The sequence below is a fragment of the Nicotiana tabacum genome, chromosome 8, assembly GCF_000715075.1.
Source record: "Nicotiana tabacum cultivar K326 chromosome 8, ASM71507v2, whole genome shotgun sequence".
Lineage (NCBI taxonomy): Eukaryota > Viridiplantae > Streptophyta > Magnoliopsida > Solanales > Solanaceae > Nicotiana > Nicotiana tabacum.
In genome coordinates, this window is record NC_134087.1 from 51,627,722 (window position 1) to 51,653,930 (window position 26,209).

Below are 26,209 nucleotides of genomic sequence, written 5' to 3' on the forward strand. Positions count from 1 at the left end.
TACTACATGCAGCAAATGAGCTCCAATTTCTATTTTTATTGCAGTATTAGATCTGTATCGTAATTACAGAGTCATATAAAAAAGAATCTTCGAATTTGGACATAGTATGAGGAGTTTATGATCATTTTACTAAGAATTGGGTTGTCATATTTTCAGATTAATTACGAAATTGCCACTAACTTCGTATTTAAAAATCTGCATTATTTCCAAATATTGAAACCAACATATTTTCTTTAATATAAGGTCAAATGGAGTGATTCAAGAGCCTAACTTGACTAGAATTTCACAAGAAATCTATTGGAGGTATCAAAAGCGAGTTTCGAGATTATTTGGCACAAAAAAGGAGGCAGAACAATGTTAAAATGAGGGTTTGTTCATTTAATATATTTTGAGTTGGGGAGCTTGGAATTGGAAAATTGTTTAGGTGATTTTCACCATATGAATTGGGGTAGGTGTTCTCAACTCGGTTTTGGTTATATTCCACGAATCCATCATCGATTTTAGCTTTTAGTTGATGAATTTAAAGAGAAAATTGAGGGTTTTGGCCTTAAGTTTCATAATATGAATTTTTGAGTTTTGAACATCGATTTGAAGTCGTAATTGAGTGAAACTAGTTGGACTTGTAATTGAAAGGATTGTCGGATTTTGTGAGTTTTGTTGGGTTCCGAGGCGTGGGCCTGAGTGTAATTTTTCGGCCGGATTTGGGATTTGATTTAGGATTCGATCTTTATCATTTGGAATTGTTTTCTTGAGCTTTATTTGATGTATTTGAGTTTCTTTTGGCTAGTTTTGAGCCGTTTGGAGGTCACTACGCGCGTGATGGTATTTTTGGAGCATCAATTGGCTTGCTCGGTAATGTTATTGGCTTGTTCGAGGTACGTGTTTTGCCTAACTTTGTTGAGGGAATTTTTTCTCCTATTTGTCAATGTTTTCTACATGCGGGGGTGATACATATATGAGGTGACGAGCGTATATGTATGTGCCTGGGTTAATCATGCTCGTGGGTGGATTATGTTATATTTGTGTTTGTAGAATTTCTAGAATTTCTTGACCTTCTTGCTTCATAACTCACTTGACTTCTAGATATTGAGAACATAGTATTAAATGTTAGAATAGAGACTTAGTCTAATATAACTTGATCAAATTTGATAGAATTCTTAGAATACATTGATGCATCTAATTTTGTCATCTCATAAATCATTAAAACATTGCTACAGCCGGTATTTTGAGCTAGATTCCATACTTGTGTTGTTGATAAATTGAGGAATTTATGGAAGTACTTGAATTATATGGCCCTTGAGGGTTCATTGAATCATTGTTGACTTGTAATGAAGTGAATGAGAATTTGTTTGGAATATTCGTTGAACACTCTCCTCGATGTTATTTATACTTCTTGTCTTGCCATTTTATTGATATTCATATGCTTGGTAAGGAAGAGTGTAAAGCACGAAGGATGATGTCGTGCCATTTTATATTCATTATCATGTGATAAAGAGTGTAAAGCACGAAGGGTGATGTTGTGCCATGTTATTGAGAATAAAAGCACGAAGGGTGATGCCGTGCCAAATTATTTGAGAGTAAAAGCACAAAGGGTGATGTCATACCATTTCATTTATATTGTTATGATTGTGTGTTATCGTGAGGTCATGGCACGATGGGTGTTTCCATGTAGGCGAGAATGAGGGACATGCATTATGTTTGATATCAATCTTACGTGTATACGTTCATGTCTTTACCTTGAACTGTTATTGTCATAATTATAGATCTTATGTGACTTGTTGCTATTGTTCTATCATTGATCTCTATTTCATTTGTTGTTGTGTTGCTCATATCTTATACTTGCTTAACTTGCAAATATCATGCCTATTTCATGCTTTTATAATTATACTCATGTTGTATCTATTCTGTTGCACTTTAGTATAAGCCTTCCACCATGTTAGTCATTCACGCCCTTACTTGTAAAAAACATGTATTTCTATCTTATTTATTATATTTGTACTTAGGCCTCCAATATGCTAGTTAATTGAAGTTGATATTCTTTGTTTTCCAATTGTTGTTATTACTCACGTGCTTTTCGCTTAATCATTTATTGTTGCCCACATGTGTATCCTTGTCCATTGTTGTACTTGCGTATTTCCTACTCTGTAATTCCTGTTATTGATATTTCTATCATCTGGTTGGTTCTGTTACTCGTACATTTGGGAGGATGAATTGAACGCATGAAGGATGTTGCGGTGCTAATTGATTTGTCACAAAAAAATTTATATATATATATATCGTGAGGCAGAGATAGAAGCATGAAGGGTGTTACCATGTCGTTTGACGTGATATCTTGGATATACTTCTTATACCAGGAAAGATTGTAAATATACTACTGTGATTCCTTTTAGTAATTGTTGACTGTCTCGCGGAGTTGTATACGGTACTTTTATCTGTTATGTTTTGAACTGCTTTTACTATTAGTCTAATGTACAGTTTATAACAATAAGCATCTTTTAACTAAAAGCAACGTTACTGCTTCGACGAGGTTAGACAAAATACATACCAGTATATGAGGTCGGTTGTACTTATACTACACTTCTGTACGATGTGTATAGATTTCTGAAGTTGAGCTACTGGTGATGTCGGGTGCTGATTCTGAAGATGTCCGCGCATTCGGATGTAGCTACCTCTTATCCTTTGTAGCTTAGCTTTTGTTATTTTGTTTATGTATCTTTCAAACAGAACGTGTATTTATTCATACTAGTTTTGTAAATGCCAAGTCTTAAAAGCTCATAAGTCGTACTACCAGGTCTTGGATAAATTTGTAAATGTTCAGTTATCTATTCTCTATTTTCTTATAATCTCAGATGAGTAGTTTTTGTTTGTTAGTTGATTTACCTAGCGGGTTGAGTTAGGTGTCATCGCGATTGGTGATTTTGGGTCGTGATAGTTTTTTTTATTTGAATTAAATTATTTTATAATGCAAAAGTTAAGTACAAAAAAATAGAAACATAACTCATATGGCTATCTTAGGAATGATCTAGCATTAGCCCAACAAAAAATTACAATATTTCACCACTATCTTAAATACTGAAAAGCAATATCACGGATATTGATTGCCAGATATTTGCAAACACTAAAACGTAAATAGGCAGCTGTATTATTTATGAGCAAATGGAGTCTACTTAAATTATTTGGTCATCAATAATATATATGTGTCAAAAAAGCTAATAGGGGCCTCCTCCTATTTGTTTATGAATATTTTACGTCTCTCATCGGTCCTACAAGAGTGTGTGAATCATATTGAAGCTTCATAATAACTTGTTACCTGCAATATGATTTTATAATAGCTTAACTTGTCTATATAAGCTCATAATATGCTTTAGCAAAGATCAACTAATAGCAATAGCTTCTGAGTCATACATATTCCTAGCGAAGTGACCATGAAATTGCTTGTTGCTTTAATCCTGCTCTTTTCACTTGCCCTGGTAAGTTTTCATAGATGATTAATTCTAGGCCTCCTTTTTGGCGGTTTATTATTAATTACTACTTCTTTCTCAACTGCCTTGCCTTTCGAATTACAATGTCTTTTCATATCAGATTTTAACAATTGAATTATTTAACTTATACTTCATCTCTTTCAATTTATGTGAACATATTTGACTGGGCACAAAGGTTGTTAAAAAGACAAAAACTTTTAAAATTTATAATCTTAAACATACCATAATATTTGTGTGGCAATAAGATTGTTAAAACCCATGGTCTTAAAAATTTTGTACCATTTGTGTGGTTATCATGAAAATCTTTTATTAAAGGTAATATGGAATCCTAAAACTAAAATAGTTTCCTTATCAGAAATGGGGTCATACTGAATCAAGAGGAGAAAGGTTCATGAAAAATTGAAACAGATGGAATAGTATACATTTTCACTATTTAAAAAAATGCTTGGTTCTTGAGCATAACTAACATTTGGATTTTGCACAAACCTAACCATTTAAGATCATATAGCTAGTGAGGGGTTTAACCTATTTAAACAGACCATTCATTTGTTTTGGCATATCTTTATCGAACATGTGTAAATAATAATAGAAATTTTCTGCAAATTACTCTTCAAATGCACTAGAATTTTACATAGAACTTTATCCGCCAATCTCTCTCTCTCTATATATATATATATATATATATATATAAAAGAGGGATATCAAAGAGTGATGTGGTATGTCTCAATAGCTAGGAATCATATTTATCTTTTTTCTCCTTTTTTTAATTTTTCTCTTATTTTAATTTTTACCTCATTAATTAATTGAAAAGGCACCTCCCCACTAATTAAGGTTAAGGAAATAACTGTTACACACTAAGCCCTTTAATAACAAAACGTTGACGAATGCAAAACATCATCATTAGAGATTGGAAACAAATCATTCATTTCTACATATTAAAAGTCCTTAAATTCACTTGCTATTAAGAAAAAGAAAATTCCAACCCGCCTTCCAATTTTGCATTCTACTTCAAAGTCCTACGGAATCTTTCACAACTTGTTGGAATTACGTGTTAAATTTTTATATTCTTATTTCAATTGTTTTCATTTAACTTTCTTTTGTAAGTAATACTTTCTTCATTTTCAGTGAAATACCTTCTTCATGATGTCATCGGACATTAATTGCGTGCCTTGAACTTCTTTACAACGAAGTGCTACTTCGACATGATTTTGGTACAGATCTTTTTAAATTTTCTAGCTTTTCTAATTTCGCGTTACTTTTGAAGAATACTTGAAGAAATTAGCATATGTAATTTTTCTTTTTATGATGCACATAATGACTATGATCATATATATAATGGCTGCTAATCTTTTTATGATGCAGAGGAAGGATTTTGAAATTATTGATAATTATTGTTATGTTTCCATTGTTTTTTATATCGTTTTTTCATATATTTGCTTTTAAAAAAAATAATCATATCTTTCAATCTTATTTAGCCTCACTCTCTTTCTCTTCTAAGAGTCATGTCTTCTAATCTTCATAATTAATCTCACCCTCTCTTGCCATTCCTTCTCTCACCCGTCCTTCACCAAATGAAATCTCCCTTTTCGTTCATAAATCTTCTGTTATTACTACCACCGATTTAATATATAGAGGAGATAAATTCGATTGAAATCTTTTCCCCCCTTTGTGTTGTTTATCTTTTTATAATTTGTTTGACCTAGAATATTGTATTTTTATTTTTTGATTTTTTATTGATGTATTATTTTTACTTGATAATAATTGTTTTTAAAAGGTTAGTTGTTCTCTTCTATTTCTCTAATTTGGTGGGTGTGTTTTTATTTCAATGGTCCATTCATGTAATTTTTTTTTTTTTTTTGCTGCTCACTACAGTTTTCAATTGGTTTCTCTTCTTCTTCGGTTTATTTTTTTGGGACCTAGAAATGGTTAGATCATCTAAATCACTAAACCATATTTTCTCAAAGTTGATTGTTCTTTTTCAAATATTTAAAATTCTTTTTTAATTGCAATGTCTAATATCAAGTATAAACCCTTCATAATCTAATATATATCGGTATTTAAGTAATATGTCTTTATTTTGCCCAAAAAAATATATTTATTATGCTTTTTAGAAGATAGATGCATGAACTAACCAAATCATCGAATTTGAAGTTATTTTATCCAATTTATTTATCTTGCAACACAGCTAAAAAGTTCTAAATTATTAAAGTGTTGCAAACTGTGTAACTTTCGTGCCAATTGAGTTGCGATAGGGGGAAAAAGCAAAAGAAAGGAAGGGAAAGAAAATGTAAAGGGAAAAATATTACAAAAGAGATACGGTAGAGGAAAAAGAAAATATAGGAAGAGAAGAAAAGAAAAAAAAAAGAACAATATATTAAAGTTTAATGTAAAAGAGTAGGAAAAAAATATTTTAATGAAAGACATGCCGTAAAAAATAAATTTTTAACTTTTTTCCTGTAGAAAGCAAATACACTTCCTACATGGCATCATGAGATGTCTACTTTTATAAGCACAAAAATATGTCTTGCGCAAAGTTTAATACTTGAAACGTGTTGCTAAGTTGAGGTGTTATTTATGTAGTATTCCTTCTGTTTACATTTAAGACAGCGAGAATATTATGAAAGTATTAAGTATTTAACTCGAATAAAAAGAAATTGAATACTTAAAAGGAAAAAAGTTAGATACTTAAAATAAATTTATAGCAGAAATTAAAAATAATGCTTTTAAATTTGTTACACATAACCATAAAGAGATTAATATTTCTTTTTATCTTAGAAAATTAAAAAGACTTAAGTGATGTTAAGTCTTAATAATAAAATAGATTACAACTTAAAATCTAATCTGTTAAGATTTCAAGACTAAAATATTCGTGTAGCAAAAAATATTATTTAGGTTTCTAATTACCTCGCGAAGCGCGGACATATCTACTAGTACTAAATATTTACATGCCCCGTACCTACAAAGGTAGATCTAATATTAGAATTCTGTGGGTTCTTTATGTTATTAAACTGTATTTGTAAAATAATTCTGGAAATATAAATGAACATAAACAGAAATGAACAACGAAATAACAAACCAATTCGAGCCCACTGAATTCACAGTGTTTCCTTAAGGAATTTAATCCCTTCCTAGTATACAAGGTTATGGATTATTTCCTCCCAGGATAAAAAGAATTATACACTGGTGTAGTGGTACTTCAAACCCCAGTGTTTCAGCGAACACAAAGTTCGGTAGCAAATCACACTTACTGTTACTTTGTTTGATGCTAAAAGTATGCAGAAGAAGAAGGAGAAACACAGAAAATCGTATTGAAATTCTGAGCAGAATAATATTGTATTTATAGCCAAAGTTGGGCTGAAATCGGAAGAGGTGCAACTCTTCAGAATGGATGTTTATGCAAAACGGCCTCAGCATAAATGTCATTACATAAATGGCTATTTACTCAACAATAAAGAGGAAAAATAAAGAGGAAAAATTGAAGAGGGTAGTTAATTTTCTGTTACCAAAACAGAAAAACGGATTGGAGGATTTAATATTAATATTTATTTTGATATTAATATTCTGTTATTAAAACAAATATTTAATAACATTTCTGGTAATATTTTACTTTTAACAAATAAATTTTGTCCAAAAAATTAATCAATCAATCATTTGACCAAATCCGAAGCCGAAGCGGAGCCGAGCGAGCGTCGACAATGACGATGACGCGAGACTTGTCTTCTTCTCAACTTTTTAAGAGATAGAAGAAGAGCAATTGTTTATATACCCAAAAAACCTCTTCCTCTTCCAATATGGGACAATGTCCCTTTGTCAAGGGGGGAAACTTAAAATTTCACTCAAAAATTTCATTTTCCTCCATTTCTCATTCAACACTCTTTTAAATATTTAATATAAGTAAATACATAAAACCCAACAACCCCTACATGAATGAGGAATGGTATATCACGGAAATATGCATGAAAACTGTGTGATTCGCAAGCAAGGATTAATTGCATCTGGATAAGTAAGTTTTCCTTTGAACTTTCCGTAGTGAACTTATGTCGGATATACTCGATCAATCGATAGATTTGATATCTTTGAACCGTCGAACTTTGGTGTATGCCTGGACAACCATAAGTCACACAACCAACCCTTAACCGTCTTTGGTTCTCATTGTTGTGTTCGTTTCAGCCATGAACACCGCATGGTTTCATAAGTGCATCGAGAACTGGCCTTACAAAATTCTCCTTGCAGCGGCTAACACTTCACACTTACATATGTGAGTCCTAAACGTGTCATCCTGTAGATACACTATTTGATATAACCCGCATCAAATTTAGAAATCATTAAAAAGCATTAATGTTTTATCCTTAGTACTGGACATTGTCTCATCACAAGAATGGACCAAAAGTTTAGTTGACAATGTTGAACTGTCATTAATGACTTTGTTTGATCTCCTTGAACCTAGATCTTGGGATCTCCAGTCTTCTAGGTAGAGTTACCTCCACTATGACTTGTTCTCGGCCACAGTCTCATTCTCCTTGATGATTTTTCAACTACCTCTCTAATTAGGCCTTTTATAAGTGGATCTGACACATTATCACTTGATTTTACATAGTCAATCGTGATAATTCCTCTAGAGAGCAATTGTCTAACGGTTTTATGTCTTCGTCCTATATGACGAGATTTACCGTTATGCATAACGCTCCCAGCCTTTCCAATTGCCGCTTGACTATCACAATGTATGCATATTGGTGCCAACGGTTTGGGCCAAAATGGAATATCTTCCAAGAAATTCCGGAGCCATTCAGCTTCTTCACCGGCTTTATTCAAGTCTATAAACTCAGCCTCCATTGTAGAGCGGGCAATACAAGTTTGTTTGGATGACTTCCAAGATACCGCTCCTCCATCAATAGTGAATATATATCCACTTGTGGACTTAGAATCAGTTGAACCGGTGATCCAATTTTCATCACAATATCCCTTATCACAACAGGATATTTACGGTAGTGCAAAGCAAAGCTCTGGGTATGTTCTAAATATCCCAAAACTCGTTTCATTGTCATCCAATGAGATTGACCTGTATTGCTCGTGTATCGACTCAATTTACTTATAGCACAAGCTATATCTGGTCGTGTACAATTCATGATGTACATTAAGAATCCCAACACACGAGCATAATCCAACTGTGATATGTTTTGGCCTTTGTTTTTGCTAATGCAAGATTCACATCAATTGGAGTCTTTGCAACTTTAAACCCTAAGTGCTTGAACTTTTCAAGCACTGTCTTAATATAATGAGATTGTGACAATGCCAGACCTTGAGGAGTCTTATGGATCATAATCCCCAGAATTAAATCAGCAACTACCAAGTCTTTCATATCAAACTTGCTAGTTAGCATACGCTTAGTAGCATTTATGTTGGCAATGTCATTACTCATTATGAGCATATCATCCACATATAAGAAAATAATGATTATGTGATTTGAAACATTTTTAATGTACACACATTTATCACATTCATTTATCTTAAACCTATTTGACAACATTGTTTGGTCAAATTTTGCATGCCATGGTTTGGGTGCTTGTTTTAGTCCGTAAAGGGACTTAACAAGTCTACAGACCTTCGTTTCTTTACCTGGAATCACAAACCCTTCAGGTTGTTCCATGTAGATTTCTTCCTCCAACTCTCCATTTAAGAAGGCTGTCTTAACATCCATTTGATGAATTTCAAGACCATAAACTGCAGCTAACACTACTAACGTCCGTATGGACGTAATTCTTGTAACTGGAGAGTATGTATCAAATTAGTCAAGACTTTCTCATTGTCTATACCCTTTGACCACAAGTCTTTCCTTATATTTGTCAATAGTGCCATCATCTTTCATTTTCCTCTTAAAAATCCATTTAGAACCCAACGGTTTATTTCCAGGAGGAAGATCAACCAATTCCCATGTATGGTTGTTCAATATGGATTCTATTTCACTATTGACTGTCTCTTTCTATAACAATGATTCCGAAGAAGACATAGCTTCTTTAAATGTTTGAGGCTAATTTTTCAAAAAAAAAAATCACAAAATCTAGTCCAAATGAAGTAGACGTTCTTTGACATTTACTACGTCTTGGATCCTCCTGGTTAAGTGTACTTTCTTTTGTTTCTTCCCAAGGTCGTTTAGATCCTTCACCAATCGACTCACATTCCTTTTTATACGGATATATATTTTCAAAGAACTCAACATTATTTGATTCTATAACTATATTTATGAATGTCGGGATTTTTTTGATTTATGAACAAAAAATCAATATGCTTTACTATTAGTTGCATATCCTATGAAAACACAATCAACGGTTTTCGGTCCTATTTTTATCCTTTTGGGTTGAGGAACTTGCACTTTTGCCAGACACCCCCACACTTTAAAATAATTCAAGTTGAGCTTTCTTCCTTTCTATTTTTCATATGGAATGGATTGTGTTTTGCTATGTAGTACTCGATTTAGTATTCGGCTAGCCGTAAGAACGGCTTCCCCCACAAGTTCTGTGGCAAACCAAAACTTATCAATAATGTGTTCATCATCTCCTTTAATGAACGATTCTTTCTTTCTACAATTCTATTGGATTGGGGCGTGTAAGGGGCCGTTGTTTGATGAATAATTCCATATTCTAAACATATTTGTCCAAAAGGAGATTCATATTCACCACCCCTATCACTTCTTATCATTTTGATTTTTTTGTCAAGTTGCGTTTCAACTTCATTTTTGTATTGCTTGAATGTGTCTATTGCTTCATCTTTACTATTAAGTAAGTAAACATAGCAAAATGTTCATTCTATCGTCAATAAAAGTTATGAAATACTTCTTTCCATCGCGAGATGGTATTGACTTCATGTCACAAATATCTGTGTTAATTAAGTGTAAAGGATTTAAATTCTTTTCAACTGACTTATAAGGATGTTTAACATACTTAGATTCCACACATACTTGAAATTTTGATTTGCAAATTCAAACTTAGGTAATACTTCCAAATTAATCATTTTCCGCAAGGTTTTATAATTAACATGACCCAAACTTATATGCCATAATTCATTTGACTCAAGTAAGTAAGATGAAGCTGAAGTTTTATTATTATTTTCAAAAACCATTATATTCAGCTTGAAAAGGTCCTTAGTGAGGTAACCTTTTCCTACAAACATCTCGTTCTTACTTATTACAACCTTATCGGATATAAATACACATTTAAAACCATTCTTAACAAGAAGTCCACTAGAGACTAAATTCTTCCTAATCTCGAGAACATGAAGGATGTTGTTCAAAGTCACCACTTTGCCGGAAGTCATTTTGAGAAATATCTTCCCATATCCTTCAATCTTGACCATTGCAGCATTTCCCATAAAAATCGTCTCATCGGGTCCAACAGGAGCATAAGTAGAAAAAGCTTCTCTAACAGCACAAATATGGCGAGTGGCTCCAGAATCAATTCACCACTCTTTAGGATTGCCCACCAAGTTGCACTCAGAAAGCATGGCAAACAATTCATCAACATCATCATGCTTTTCAACCATGTTTGCTTGACCCTTCTTCTTGTCTTTCTTCGAAGCATGACACTCCGTAGATTTGTGTCCGTCTTTTCTACAGTTGTAGCAATTTCCACTTAACCACTTCTTTCTTGGGTTGTATTTCGGTCTAGAAGCCTTCTTCCTCTTTTTGTTCTCTTCAACAATATTTGCTCCCATTATTGTTGAGTTTCCACGGCCTCTCTTTTCAGCAGCTTTGTTGTCCTATTCGATTTTCAACCGAACAATGAGATCTTCAAGGGACATCTCCTTGCGTTTGTGTTTCAAGTAGTTTTTGAAGTCCTTCCACAAAAGGAGGCAACTTCTCAATCATCGCTGCTACTTAGAATGCTTCATTGATGACAAGACCTTAAATAAAATTTTTGTTAGTAAAAATACTAACATTACTACTTTCAACATCAGTATTAATTTGATTTATAACTTCAACAAGGAGATCGTGAATAATCACTTGCAATTCCTGGACTTGGGTAATAACAGACTTGGTATCTACCATTTTGTAGTCCAAAAACTTTGCAGCAACAAACTTCTTCAACCCGGCATCTTTAGTTTTGTATTTCTTTTCAAGCGCAGTCCACAGTTCCTTTGACGTTTTCACGCCACTGTAGACATTATACAAAGCATCCTCCAGCCCGCTTAGAATATAATTCTTGCACAAAAAATCTGAATGCTTCCACGCCTCAATCACGAGAAAGCGTTCAGTTTCTGGAGTTTCATCGGACAGCACAGGAACATCTTCCTTGATGAACTTCTGGAGACTTAGAGTAGTCAAGTAAAAGAACATCTTTTACTGCCAGCGCTTGAAATTAATCCTGAAAAATTTTCCGGGTTTCTCTGTCGGTGCCAATGCTGCCGGTGTCGTTCGGCTTGTTGAGGCATTGGCAGTCACCATTGGAATAAGTTGGTTCACATTATCATTAGTCATTTCTGTAAAAGAATGACACAAACGTTAAAATCACGTAAATTTTAATTGAGTACAAAACCACAAAAGTTTTACTCTCCAGAAATAGTGCGTACAAATATAGAAATATATTAAATTTCTTAAGCTTGTTATTAAACTGTATTTGTAAAATAGTTCTGGAAATATAAATGAACATAAACAGAAATGAACAACGAAATAACAGAAACCAATTCGAGCCCACTGAATTCACAGTGTTTCCTTAAGGAATTTAATCCCCTCCTAGTACCCAAGGTTATGGATTATTTCCTCCCAGGATAGAACGAATTACACACTGGTGTAGTGGTACTTCAAACCCCAGTGTTTCAGCGAACACAAAGTTCAGTTGCAAATCACATTTACTGTTGCTTTGTTTGATGCTAAAAGTATGTAGAAGAAGGAAGAGAAACTCAGAAAATTGTATTGAAATTCTGAGCAGAATAGTGTTGTATTTATAGCCAAGGTTGGGCTGAAATCGGAAGAGGTGCAACTCTTCAGAATGGTTGTTTATGCAAAACAGCCTCAGCATAAATGTCATTACATAAATGGCTATTTACTCAACAATAAAGAGAGAAAATTGAAGAGGGTTGCTAATTTTCTGTTACCAAAACAGAAAAACGGATTGGAGGATTTAATATTAATATTTATTTTAATATTAATATTCTGTTATTAAAATAAATATTTAATAACATTTCTGTTAATATTTTACTATTAAAAAATAAATTTGGTCCAAAAAATTAATCAATCAATCATTTGATCGAAGCTAAAGCCGAAGCCGAAGCCGAACTCGAGCCGAGCGACGACGACGACGACGATGCGAGGCTTGCCTTCTTCTCAACTCTTTAAGAGTTATAAGAAGAGCAATTGCTTATATATCCATAAAAAAACTCTTCCTCTTCCAATATGAGACAATGTCACATTGCCAAGAGAGGAAAACTTAAAATTTCACTCAAAAATTTCATTTCCCTCCATTTCCCATTCACCCTCTTTTAAGTATTTAATATAATTAAATACATAAAACCCAACACTTTATTTTAGGACGATCTCAATTTTTAATAACTGAGTTCTGAATTTAATTTCTGTATATACTTAGTGAATTTCTTGATACGTACATAAAATTTTGGCAAACATTATTGGGTTCTGCAGAACCCATATATTAAAGCCTACATTTTCCCTTGCATGTACTAAATACTTGTGCATATATATACACACACACATTATGTACTCGAACATAAAGAATTTCATACATCATATATTTAAAAGTCTTTTTATGGTCTCTCTTTCTCGGGCAGTACACAAGCAGCACTTATGCAATAAAAGACCCTGGAGAATACTGGAGAGCTATGATGAAAGATGAGCCAATGCCTGAAGCAATCAAACATCTTATGCCTCGGCATTCAGTTCCTCTCTCCAAAGAGAAAACTGATTGTTACACATCATTTTCTGTTGGAGATGAAGCCTTTGAACCAAGGCCTAACTATTTGTCTACCACGACGACGCCAAGTTGGAAGAAGCTGAGAAATCATTACTATTTACGAAAGATTTCGTGCCAAGGCCTAGTGCAACTGGTTATAATGATATGACGCTGGTCTTAAACAAGAAAACTCCTTTGCCGAAGATTTTGAGCCTAGGCTAAATCTTTCTGTGTACCATGATTGATATTGCATATAATGTGTATTATGTCTCTTTCTGCTTTGTGTTTGTGCTTTTATGAAATAAAAGTGTGTAACCATACTTGATGGTTGTATTGAAGTGTTTTTTAATTTTATCATGTGTTCTAAGCAATGATCAATATGCTCGGCTTCCTTTTAGCTAGTTTGTTTACAACATTTTGTGGGGTTAATATGAGTGGTTACTCAATTTTTACTTTATATTTTTATATTAAAGAAATTACTCAACCCTACCTAAATATAAGGAACGTAAATGAACTATTTTCTGTTACCAAAAAGCCACTCAACTCTTCCGAGGTATCACATAAAGTCACTAGGAGGAAATTAATGTGACATTTTCTATGATAGACTTTTGGTTAAAAAATTAATTAATTAGTGATTTTCTATGATGCTTAGGCAGAGAATGAATTTTTTTTATTACAACAAATGATTTAGTGACTTTCTATGATACTTAGACAAAATTGAGTAATTTTTTTATTACAAAAATATTTTAGAGACTTCAGTGAAATAAAATAAAAATTGAATTACTATTAGAAAAAGAATTGTCTTGTTTAAGTTGGCTAATTTTTGTATCGCTAACTAGTTAACTCAAGTTGTATATCGTCGGGCTTGTGATCGTTGAGAAAAAAAATAAAAGAGATCGGGGAAGTAATATTCGTATTCAGTTCATCAGCCGGCATTCTCACGTATATTATTATATATATGGCCAAATTGCTTGCTTTCTTTCCTTTTTTATTATATACATTTTTAAATAATTTATGTCATATTGGTAGGAAGTTTGTCTTAAACTCAAGGTGGAGTTTGTTTCGAAAAGAAGCAGTGATCACACAGAAGAGAACTTTGAGAATATTGGAAAGGTTTCACGACAGATAAGCCAATGACTGAAGCATTCCAGCTTCTTAATTGTGCTTTGGCATTCAGTTCCTATCTATGGAGAAAATTACTTCATCGTTACTGTCACGATCCGGATTTCCCACCCTCGGGAGTCGTGATGGCGCCTACTAATGTAAGCTAGGCAAGTCAATCCTTAACTGCTTACTTACATATGTAACATATAATGAGAGAATTAACATATGTCTCTACCCAAGAACTGGTGTCACATTACTCACGAATTTCTAAGAGTACTAAATACAACCGTTTGAAAGAAAATATAAACTGTTTGTCTCGAATACATGAGAATACAGACCGAAATAAAAGATAGAGGAGACGTCGGGCCTGCGGACGCCTGCAAAGCTACCTCAGTGTCTCACTGGACTGAAGGCTGGCTCCCGCGCTATTGTTGTTGTCCAAGACCTAGATCTATGCAAAAGAGCACAGAGTGTAGTATCAGCACAACCGACCCCATGTGCTGGTAAGTGTCTAGCCTAACCCCGGCGAGGTAGTGACGAGGCTAGGACTAGACTCCAGATAAACCTGTGCAGTTATACAATATATGGCGGAAAAGTAGACAAGTAATAAGCAGTTAAAGCTGGGGAAGGGAAACATGCTTCATGGATAGCAGTTAAAAGAAAATAACAGGGAATAATAAGGACGCTACCAATATAATTTCTATCACAATTGAAGAAAATAAAGGCAACTTTCACTTTCATCTTGTTGCAGGCGTGCAACCCGATCCTATTTCTCATATCTCGTGGTAGGCGTACCACCCGCTCCCATTTCATTATTTCTCGTGGTAGGCGTACCACCCGCTCCCATTTCATTATATCTTGTGGTAGGCGTACCACCCGCTCCTATTTTATAATATCTTGTGGTAGGCGTACCACCCGCTCCCATTTCATAATATCTTGTGGTAGGCATGCCACCCACTCCCATTTCATCACACAATTACAAGAAATCCCGGCAAGGGAACATAAGCGATATAATAACCTCCTGGCGAGGGAACAAAAGCAATATAATGGTTTCCCGGCAAGGGACAAAGATATCGAAACAATCATCCCTGCAAGGGAGAATCAGCTATAACCAATCTTAACTTAGCTTGTACTCAGCCCAAATAATGACAATGCTCAAACATAAATAAGATCTGCGAGGATAGAACAATTCTTTGCGCAATATAGAAGGTCATTAATTAAAGCATCTGAAATGTCATTTAAGGACACAACCACTTTCAATTTAAGACTCACGGTCATGCTCGACACCAAGGTATAGATACTCGTCATCGTACCTATGCGTCGTACTCAACAAGAAGCAAGTAGCAAATATGACTCCGCTCCTAATCCCTCAAGCTAAGGTTAGACCAAACACTTACCTCGATGCCTTGAACACCACTCAAGTCTCAATTATAGCTTTACCTCTTGATTCCACCACCAATCCGCTCGAATCTAGTCATAAGTTACTTAATTACATCAATAAATGCTAAATGAGCCAACCCCAATGCATGAAAATAAGTTTTACAAGATTTTACCCAAAAAGGTCAAAAATGCCCCCGGACCCACGTGGTCGAAACTCGAGGTCCGGACCAAAACCCGGTTATCCATTCCCCCACAAATCCAAATATATGGTTTGTTTTGAAATCGGACCTCAAATTGAGGTCCAAATCCCCAATTTTAGAAAACCTAGGTTCTACCCAAAACACCCAATTTCCCCATGAAAATCTTTGATTTGAAGTTGAAATCAAGTTAAAAGATATTAAGAAGTGAAGAAAATGAGTTAGAAATCACTTACCAATCGTTTTGGAGAAGAAAAGTTGTTTAGAAAATCGCCTCTTACATTTTGGGGTTTTGAAAAGTGTAAAAATAACTGAAATTCACGTGAATTTATACCCCTCTGAAACTCCCTGTGCGGACCGCACAAAAAGGACCGCTGCCGCACAGGCCTCCCTGAAGACCTGCAGATCATATCCCTATGCGGACCGCATAAAGCCGACCGCGGCCGCACAGCATCCACCGCGGACTGCTCAAAGGCGACCGCGGCCGCGCTGGCCCCTCCGCGGCCGCACGCGATTTCTCGCGGACCGCGCAAGAGGGTTCAGAGACCTGCAATATTTTCTGAACCTGCAACATCTGATCTTTTAAAGCCTAAGGCATCCCGGAACCTACTCGAAACTCACCCGAGCCCTCGAAACTCTAACCCAAGTATATACACAACCTCAAAAATATTCTACGAAGATATTCGTGTAATCAAATCGCCAAAATAACATCATGAACATCGAATTAAACCTCAAGATCAATGAAATTTTCAAAAACTTCATCAAGTTCAAATTTAGGAATTCAAGTCCGAAACACGTCAAACGACGTTCGATTTTAACCAAACTTTATAACCTCTTAAATCACATATAAGACCTGTACCGGGCGCCGGAACCAAAATACGGGCCTGATACCAACACGTTCTAATCAATTTTCATTTCAATTTTTCCTTAACAATTTCAGAAAATAATTTTACTCAAAAATTCATTTCTCGGGCTTGGGACCTCGGAATCCGATTCTGGGCATACGCCCAAGTCCCATATTTTCCTACGGACCCTCCGGAACCGACAAATCATGGGTCCGGGTCCGTTCTCCCAAAATGTTGACCAAAGTCAAAATTATTCATTTTAACACCAAAATTTAGCATTTTTCACAGAATTTCATATTTAAGCTTTCCGGCTACGCACCCGAACTACGCACGCAAATCGAGACGACTACAAATAAGGTTTTCAAGGCCTCGGAAGCACTGAATGGATAAGAAAACAGGTGATGACCCTTTGGGTCGTCACATTCTCCACCTCTAAAACAACCGTTCGCCCTCAAACGGACAGAAGAAAGAAGTACCTGAGTCGGGGAAAAGGTGAGGATAACGGTCCCGCATATCGGACTCGGACTCCTAGGTCGATGCCTCAGGAGGCTGACCTCTCCACGGAACACGAACAGAAGGGAAACTCTTGGATCTCAATTGACAAACCTGCCGGTCTAGAATAGCTATCGGCTCCTCCTCATAGGACAAGTCCTTGTCCAACTGGACAATGCTGAAATCTAACACGTGGGATGGATCGCCGTGATACCTACGAAGCATGGATACATGAAAAACTGGATGCACGGCTGATAAGCTCGGCGGCAATGCAAGTCTATAGGCCACCTCTCCCACTCGATCAAGAATCTCAAATGGACCAATGAACCTAGGGCTAAGCTTGCCCTTCTTCCCAAATCTCATCACGCCCTTCATAGGCGACACTCGGAGCAACACCCGCTCACCAACCATAAAAGTCACATCTCGAACCTTACAATCTGCATAGCTTTTTGCCTAGACTGAGCTGTACGGAGCCTGTCCTGAATAATCCTGACCTTGCCCAAGGCCTCCTTAACTAGATCTGTACCCAACAACTGAGCCTCTCCCAGCTCAAACCATCCAACCGAAGATCAACACCGCCTACCATATAAAGCCTCATAGGGAGCCATCTGGATGCTCGACTGGTAGTTGTTGTTGTAGGAAAACTCTGCTAAAAGTAAGAACTGATATCACGATCCTCCGAAGTCAATGACACAAGCTTGGAGCATATCCTCCAAAATATGAATAGTCCGCTCGGACTGCCCGTTCGTCTGAGGAAGAAATGTTGTACTCAACTCAATCTGAGTGCCTAATTCTCGCTGAACTACTCTCCAGAAGCGCGAGGTAAACTGCGTACCTCGGTCCGAAATGATGGATACCGGCACCCCATGAAGGCGAACAATCTCCCGGATATAGATCTCAGCTAACCTCTCAAATGAATAGGAGAGTGCCACAGGAATGAAATGCGCTGACTTGGTCAGCCTATCAACAATGACCCATACTACGTCGAACATCCTCCGAGCCTGCGGGAGTTCAACTATGAAGTCTATAGTGATCCGCTCCCACTTCCACTCGGGAAGCTCAATCCTCTGAAACAAACTACCAGGTCTCTGATGCTCATACTTAACCTGCTGACAATTTAAACATCGAGCCACATATGCAACAATATCCTTCTTCATTCTATGCCACCAATAATGCTGCCGCAAATCCTAATACATCTTCGCGATGCCCTGATGAATAGAGTATCGGGAGCTATGGGCCTCCTCTAAAATAAATTCTCGGAGCCCATCCACATTAGGCACACAAACTTGACCCTGCAAGCTCAAAACTCCATCATCATCTAAGGTGACCTGCTTGGCACCTCCGTGCTGCACTGTGTCTCTAAGGACACACAAATAGGGATCATCATTCTGCCGATCACGGATACGCTTCAATAAAGAAAAATGAGCTACCGTGCAAGCTAATACTTGACTAGGCTCAGAAATATCCAATCTCACAAATCGATTGGCCAAAGCCTGAACATCCAAAGCAAACGGCCTCTCACCGACTGGAATATAAGCAAGATTGCCCATACTGGCTGACTTTCTACCCAAAGCATCGGCCACCACGTTGGCCTTTCCCAGGTGATATAAGATAGTGATATCATAATCTTTCAACAACTCCAACTACCTCTTCTGCCTCAAATTCAATTCCTTTTGCTTGAACAAATACTGAAGACTCTTGTGATCAGTGAACACCTCACATGCCACGCCATACAGATAGTGCCTCCAAATCTTCAATGCGTGAACAATGGCTGCCAACTCTAAATCATGCACCGGATAGTTCTTCTCATGAATCTTCAACTGCCTTGAAGCAGAGGCAATGACCTTTCCCTCCTGCATCAACACTGCACCAAGCCCAATGCGAGATGCATCACAATAAACGGTGTAAGACCCTAAACCTGTGGGCAGAACTAACACCGGTGCCGTAGTCAGAGCTGTCTTAAGCCTTTGAAAGCTCGCCTCACACTCGTCTGACCATCTGAACTAGGCACCCTTCTGAGTCAACCTGGTTATCGGGGCTGCAATAGATGAAAACCCCTCCACGAACTGACGATAGTAGCCTGCCAATCCCAAGAAACTCCGAATCTCTGTAGCTGATGCTGGTCTAGGCCAGTTCTTGAAAGCCTCAATCTTCTTCGGATCAACCTGAATACCCTCTGCGGATACGATATGACCCAGAAATGCAATAGAGCTCAACCAGAACTCACACTTCGAGAACTTAGCATATAACTGACTATCCCTCAAGGTCTGAAGAACCACTCTAAGATGTTGCTTGTGTCCTTCTCGGCTGCGGGAATATATCAAAATATCATCAATGAAGACTATCACGAACGAGTCCAAATAGGTCCTGAACACTCGGTTCATAAAATCCATAAAGGCTACTGGGGCATTGGTCAACCCAAATGATTAACCAAGAACTCGTAATGCCCGTACCGAGTACAGAATGATGTCTTAGGGAAATCGGATGCCCTAATCCTCAACTGATGGCAGCCAGATCTCAAGTCAATCTTTGAAAATACCTTGGAACCCTGAAGCTGATCGAACAAATCATCAATCCTCGGCAGTGGATACTTATTCTTGATTGTGACCTTGTTCAACTGCCGGTAATCAATGCACATCCTCATCGAACCATCCTTTTTCTTAACAAACAACACTGGCGCACCCCAAGGTGAAATGCTGGGTCTAATGAAACCCTTCTCAAGCAAGTCCTATAACTGCTCCTTCAATTCTTTCAACTCAGGCGGGGCCATACGGCATGGCGGAATAGAAATGGGTTGGGTGCCCAGAGTCAAATCAATGCAAAAATCAATATCCCTATCAGGCGGCATACCCAGCAGGTCTGAAGGGAAAACCTCAGGAAACTCCCGAACAATGGGCACAGAATCAATAGAAGGGTCCTCCGTGCTAGAATCGCGAACATGCGCCAAATAGGCCAAACACCCCTTCTCGACCATACGCCGAGCCTTCACATACGAGATAACACTGCGGGTAGAATGACCAAGAGTCCCTCTCCACTCTAACTGGGGCAAATCCGGTAATGCTAGGGTCATAGTCTTGGAATGGCAATCCAAGATAGCATGGTACGGGGATAACCAGTCCATCCCCAATATAACATCAAAATCGACCATATCTAAAAGCAACAAATCAACACGAGTCTCAAGACCTCCAATCACTACAATACAAGAACGATGAACTCGATCGACCACGATAGAATCACCCACCAATGTAGACACATAAACAGGCATACTCAACGAATCACTAGGCATGACCAGGTACGGTGCAAAATAAGTTGACACATACGAATATGTAGACCCTGAATCAAATAACAGTGAAGCATCTCTATCACAAAACCAGAATAGTACATGTAATAACTGCATCTGAAGCCTCAACCTCGGGCCTAGCTGGAAGGGCATAGCATCGGGGCTGGGCCCTACCACTCTGAACTACCTCTCTAGGATGGCCTGCTGCTGGCTAGCCTCCACCTCTAGGACCTCTACCTCCACCTCTAGCACCTCTACCCCCACCTCTAACTGGCTGGGCAGGCTGTGGAACACCTAGTGCCTGTACCATAGCACGAGAACCCTAATGCGGAAAACTGCTCGAAGCTCAAGGGCAATACCTAGCAATGTGCCTCGTGTCTCCACAAGTAAAACAAGCCCTCCGCTGCTGGGGCTGACGACCCTGGAAACTCTTAAGCGACGGTGCTCTGATAGGTGTTGATGGTACACTGTAAGACTACTAATCAGAATAGTGCGTCCGAGAACCACGACCACCTGGAGTACCATGGGAGACCTGAAGAGCCGACTGAAAGGGCCTAGGAGGATGGCCTCTACCATATGAATCTCTACCTCCAGACGAGGTACCACTAAATCTGCCCGAATGACGGGGCCTCTTATCTGACCCATGACCACCTCCCTATAATAGAACCATCTCAACTCGGTGGGCCACATTGGCCGCCTCCTGAAATGTGATCTCACTCCCGGCCTCCTTCTGAAATGTGATCTCACTCCCGGCCTCCTTGGCCATCTAAAGACGAATCAGCTGAATAAGACCATCAATAAACCTCCTTACCCTCTCTCTCTCTCTCAGTGGGAAGTATGACAAGAGCATGGCGAGCTAGATCAATGAACCTGGTCTCATACTGGGTGAACATCGTGGAACCCTGCTGGAGGCGCTCAAACTGCCTCCGGAAGGCCTCTCTTTGAGTCACGGGGAGAAACTTCTCCAGAAACAACACTGAAAACTGCTCCCATGTCAAAGATGGCGACCCGGTCGGCCTGGCTAAGCAATAATCCCTCTACCAAGTCTTGGCGGATCCAGATAAGCGAAATGCAGCAAAATCGACCCCATTGGTCTCAACAATGCCCATGTTCCTGAGAACCTCGTGGCAGCTGTATAGGAAATCCTGGGGATCCTCAGAAGGAGCTCCGCTGAAAGTAGTAGTGAAGAGCTTGGTGAATCTGTCCAGTCTCCACAAAGCATCGGTGGACATAGCCGCTCCATCGCCGGTCTGAGCCACTACACCCAGCTGAACTGCCACCGCTGGCTAAACCTCTGGAACCTGAATTTGGGGAGCTACCTGCTCCGAAATGCGAGTAGCGGGAGTCTGAGCCCCTCCTCCAGCCTGAGAAGTGGCTGGTGCTACTGGAAGCAAACCCGCTCGGGTGACACTCTCCATGAGGCCCACCAATCGGACCAGAGCGTCCTGAAGAACTGGGGTGGCAATGAACCCCTCTGGGACCTGAGCTGGGCCCACTAGAACTGATGGGGCCAGAACCTCCTCCTCGAAATCAACCTGAGGCTCCACCACTGGTGGTGCTGCTCGGGGCTGATCTCTGCCCCTACCTCGGCCTCTAGGACGGCCTCTGCCTCGCCCTCTAAGACAGCCTCGGCCTCGCCCTCTAGGACGGCCTCGCCCTCGCCCTCTGCCCCTAGTGGGAGCTGCTACAGGGGGCTCGAGCTGCTGAGTGGTAGATGAGGAAGCGCGTGTTCTCGCCATCTGCGAAGAATAGAGTAGAAGTTCAATTAGCATTTGAGGAACAAATCTGCACGACAAGAAAGAACAAATGTGATATTTTTCCTAACCATTTAGCCTCTGGGGATAAATACATACGTCTTCGTACCGATCCCTCAGACTCTACTGAGCTTGTCCGTGAGTTGTGAGACCTATGTAACCTAGAGATCTGATACCAACTTGCCACGACCCGGATTTCCCACCCTCGGGAGTCGTGATGGCGCCTACTAATGTGAGCTAGGCAAGCAAATCCTTAACTGCTTACTTCATTAACAATTACTTCTTTTAACAATTATCAGTAATAAAATGAAGCAACAGAATTAAATAATTATGCGGAAGACTTAAATTAAAGAAGACGAAAAAATAATGAGAGAATCAACATATGCCTCTACCCAAGAACTAGTGTCACATTACTCACGAACTTCTAAGAGTACTAAATACAACCGTTTGAAATAAAATATAAACTGTTTGTCTCGAATACATGAGAAAATAGACCGAAATAAAAGATAGATGAGACGCCGGGCCTGCGGACGCCTGCAAGGCTACCTCGGTGTCTCACTGGACTGAAGGCTGGCTCCCGCGCTACTGCTATTGTCCAAGACCTGGATTTGTGCAAAAGAGCATAGAGTGTAGTATCAGCACAACCGACCCCATGTGTTGGTAAGTGTCTAGCCTAACCCCGGTGAGGTAGTGATGAGGCTAGGACTAGACTCCAGATAAACCTGTGCAGTTATACAATATATGGCGGAAAAGTAAACAAGTAATAAGCAGTTAAAGCTGGGGAAGGGAAACATGCTTCGGGGATAGCAGTTAAAAGAAAATAACAGGGAATAATAAGGAAGCTACCAATATAACTTCTATCATAATTGAAGAAAATAAAGGCAACTTTCACTTTCAGTTATATCTTGTTGCAGGCGTGCAACCCGATCCCATTTCTCATATCTCGTGGTAGGCGTACCACCGCTCCCATTTCATAATATCTTGTGGTAGGCGTACCACCCGCTCCCATTTCATAATATCTTGTGGTAGGCGTACCACCCGCTCCCATTTCATAATATCTTGTGGTAGGCGTACCACCCGCTCCCATTTCATAATATCTTGTGGTAGGCGTACCACCCGCTCCCATTTCATAATATCTTGTGGTAGGCGTACCATAAGCGATATAATAACCTCCTGGTGAGGGAACAAAAGCAATATAATAGTTTCCTGGCAAGGGAACAAAGATATCGAAACAATCATCCCTGCAAGGGAGAATCAACTATAACCAATCTTAACTTAGCTTGTACTCAGCACAAATAATGGCAATGCTCAAATATAAATAAGATATGCGAGGATAGAACAATTCTTTGCGCAATATAAAAGGTCATTAATTAAAGCATCTGAAATGTCATTTAAGGACACAACCACTTTCAATTGAAGACTCACGGTCATGCTCGACACCAACGTATAGATACTCGTCACCGTGCCTATACGTCGTACTCAACAAGAAGCAAGTAGCAAATATGACTCCACTCCTAATCCCTCAAGCTAAGGTTAGACCAAACACTTACCTCGATGCCTTGAACACCACTCAAGTCTCAATTATAGTTTTACCCCTTGATTCCACCACCAATACGCTCGAATCTAGTCATAAGTTACTTAATTACATCAATAAATGCTAAATGAGCCAACCCCAATGCATGAAAATAAGTTTTACAAGGTTTTACCCAAAAAGGTCAAAAATGCCCCTGTGCCCACGTGGTCGAAACTCGAGGTCCGGACCAAAACCTGGTTACCCATTCCCCTACAAATCCAAATATATGGTTTGTTTTGAAATCGGACCTCAAATTGAGGTTCAAATCCCCAATTTTAGAAAACCTAGGTTCTACCCAAAACACCCAATTTCTCCATGAAAATCTTTGATTTGAAGATGAAATCATGTTAAAAGATGTTAAGAAGTGAAGAAAATGAGGTAGAAATCACTTACCAATCGTTTTGGAGAAGAAAAGTTGTTTAGAAAATCGCCTCTTACGTTTTGGGGTTTTGAAAAGTGTAAAAATAACTGAAATTCACGTGAATTTATACCCCTCTGAAACCCCCTGTGCGGACCGCACAAAAAGGACCGCGGTCACACAGGCCTCCCTGAAGACCTGCAGATCATAGCCTCGTGCGGACCGCACAAAGCCTACCGCGGCCGCACAGCATCCACAGCGGACCGCTCAAAGGCGACCGCGGCCGCACGCGATTTCTCGCAGACCGCGCAAGAGGGTTCAGAGACCTGCAATATTTCCTGAACCTACAACATCTGATCTTTTTAAGCCTAAGGCATCCCGAAACCTACTCAAAATTTACCCGAGCCCTCGAAACTCTAACCCAAGTATATACACAACCTCAAAAATATTCTACGAACATATTCGTGTAATCAAATCGCCAAAATAACATCATGAACATCGAATTAAACCTGAAGATCAATGAAATTACAAACTCCATCAAGTTCAAATTTAGGAATTCAAGTCCGAAACACATCAAACGACGTCCGATTTTATCCAAACTTTACATAAACCTCTTAAATCACATATAAGACCTGTACCGGGCGCCAGAACCAAAATACGGGCCCGATACCAACACGTTCTAATCAATTTTCATTTCAATTTTTCCTTAACAATTTCATAAAATAATTTTACTCAAAAATTCATTTCTCGGGCTTGGGACCTCGGAATCCGATTCCGGGCATACGCCCAAGTCCCATATTTTCCTACGGACCCTCCAGGACCGTCCAATCACGCGTCCAGGTCCGTTCGCCCAAAATGTTGACCAAAGTCAAACTTATTCATTTTAACAAAATTTAGCATTTTTCACAGAATTTCATATTTAAGCTTTCCGACTACGCGCTCGGACTGCGCACGCAAATTGAGGCGACTACAAATTAGATTTTCAAGGCCTCGGAAGCACGGAATGGATAAGAAGACTGGTGACGACCCTTCGTCACAGTTACTCGTTATTGCTACTGTAGCTGCCGTAAAAGATGCAAAGCTGAAAGAATCAAGAGAAATCACTAATTCTCAAAATAATTCGAGCCAAGCCCAACTGCTTACCATAATGATATGCGTCTTGTACTAGAGATAAGATACGTCATCTTTTCTTTTCTTTTGGTGAACGAATTACTTTATTATAAGTAACCAGTTTAAGGTTGTAAGGTTGGTGCTAAGTATTTTGGTCTATTTAATTCTTCTACGCTATATTGAGAGGGCTTTCTGGTATAATATTATAGAATAAGATGGTGTGAACATGTGTCCGCTTGGAGTTCACATATGTGGTAATCAAATGTGTCACGACCCAAAATTTTAATTATGGAATCGTAATGACGCCTAACATCCGTTTGCTAGACAAACCAACATTAGCACAAGGAATAAAACAATTTAACAGCTAAAGACACATTATTAAAGATAAAAAAGTGAAATCTCATAAAATGTATATAATAGATCTACAACCATCGCTGACTAAGTCTATTCCCAAAATTTGTGTCACCATTACATGAGTCACTAGTAATACAAAATACAAGATTGCAGTGGAGAGTATAATATTGTTTGGTTGTAACGATCCGACCGGTCGTTTTGAACGTTAGCCTTCCGTTTGGTGGTTCGAATTCTTGATGTCACACCCGTTTTACCCCAAAAGATATGTGTTGTTGTATTGTGGGTTAACAAGTTTTTCCAATTAAAGTGACAAACTTGAATAGGAATTATTTTACTTATAGAGTCACAACTTGAAATTGATTTTGGGTGTTCCAAGTCACCTTT

The 26,209-nt window shown here is 38.4% G+C and overlaps 1 long non-coding RNA gene across 1 annotated transcript; it reads left to right on the forward strand.

Annotated features, from left to right (window-relative positions):
- Positions 1-3,331: 3,331 nt before the first annotated feature.
- Positions 3,332-13,732, forward strand: LOC107828910 (uncharacterized). The gene is made up of 3 exons (XR_001657806.2): positions 3,332-3,470; positions 4,608-4,693; positions 13,257-13,732. It is a non-coding gene; the product is annotated as an uncharacterized LOC107828910 (long non-coding RNA).
- Positions 13,733-26,209: the final 12,477 nt, after the last annotated feature.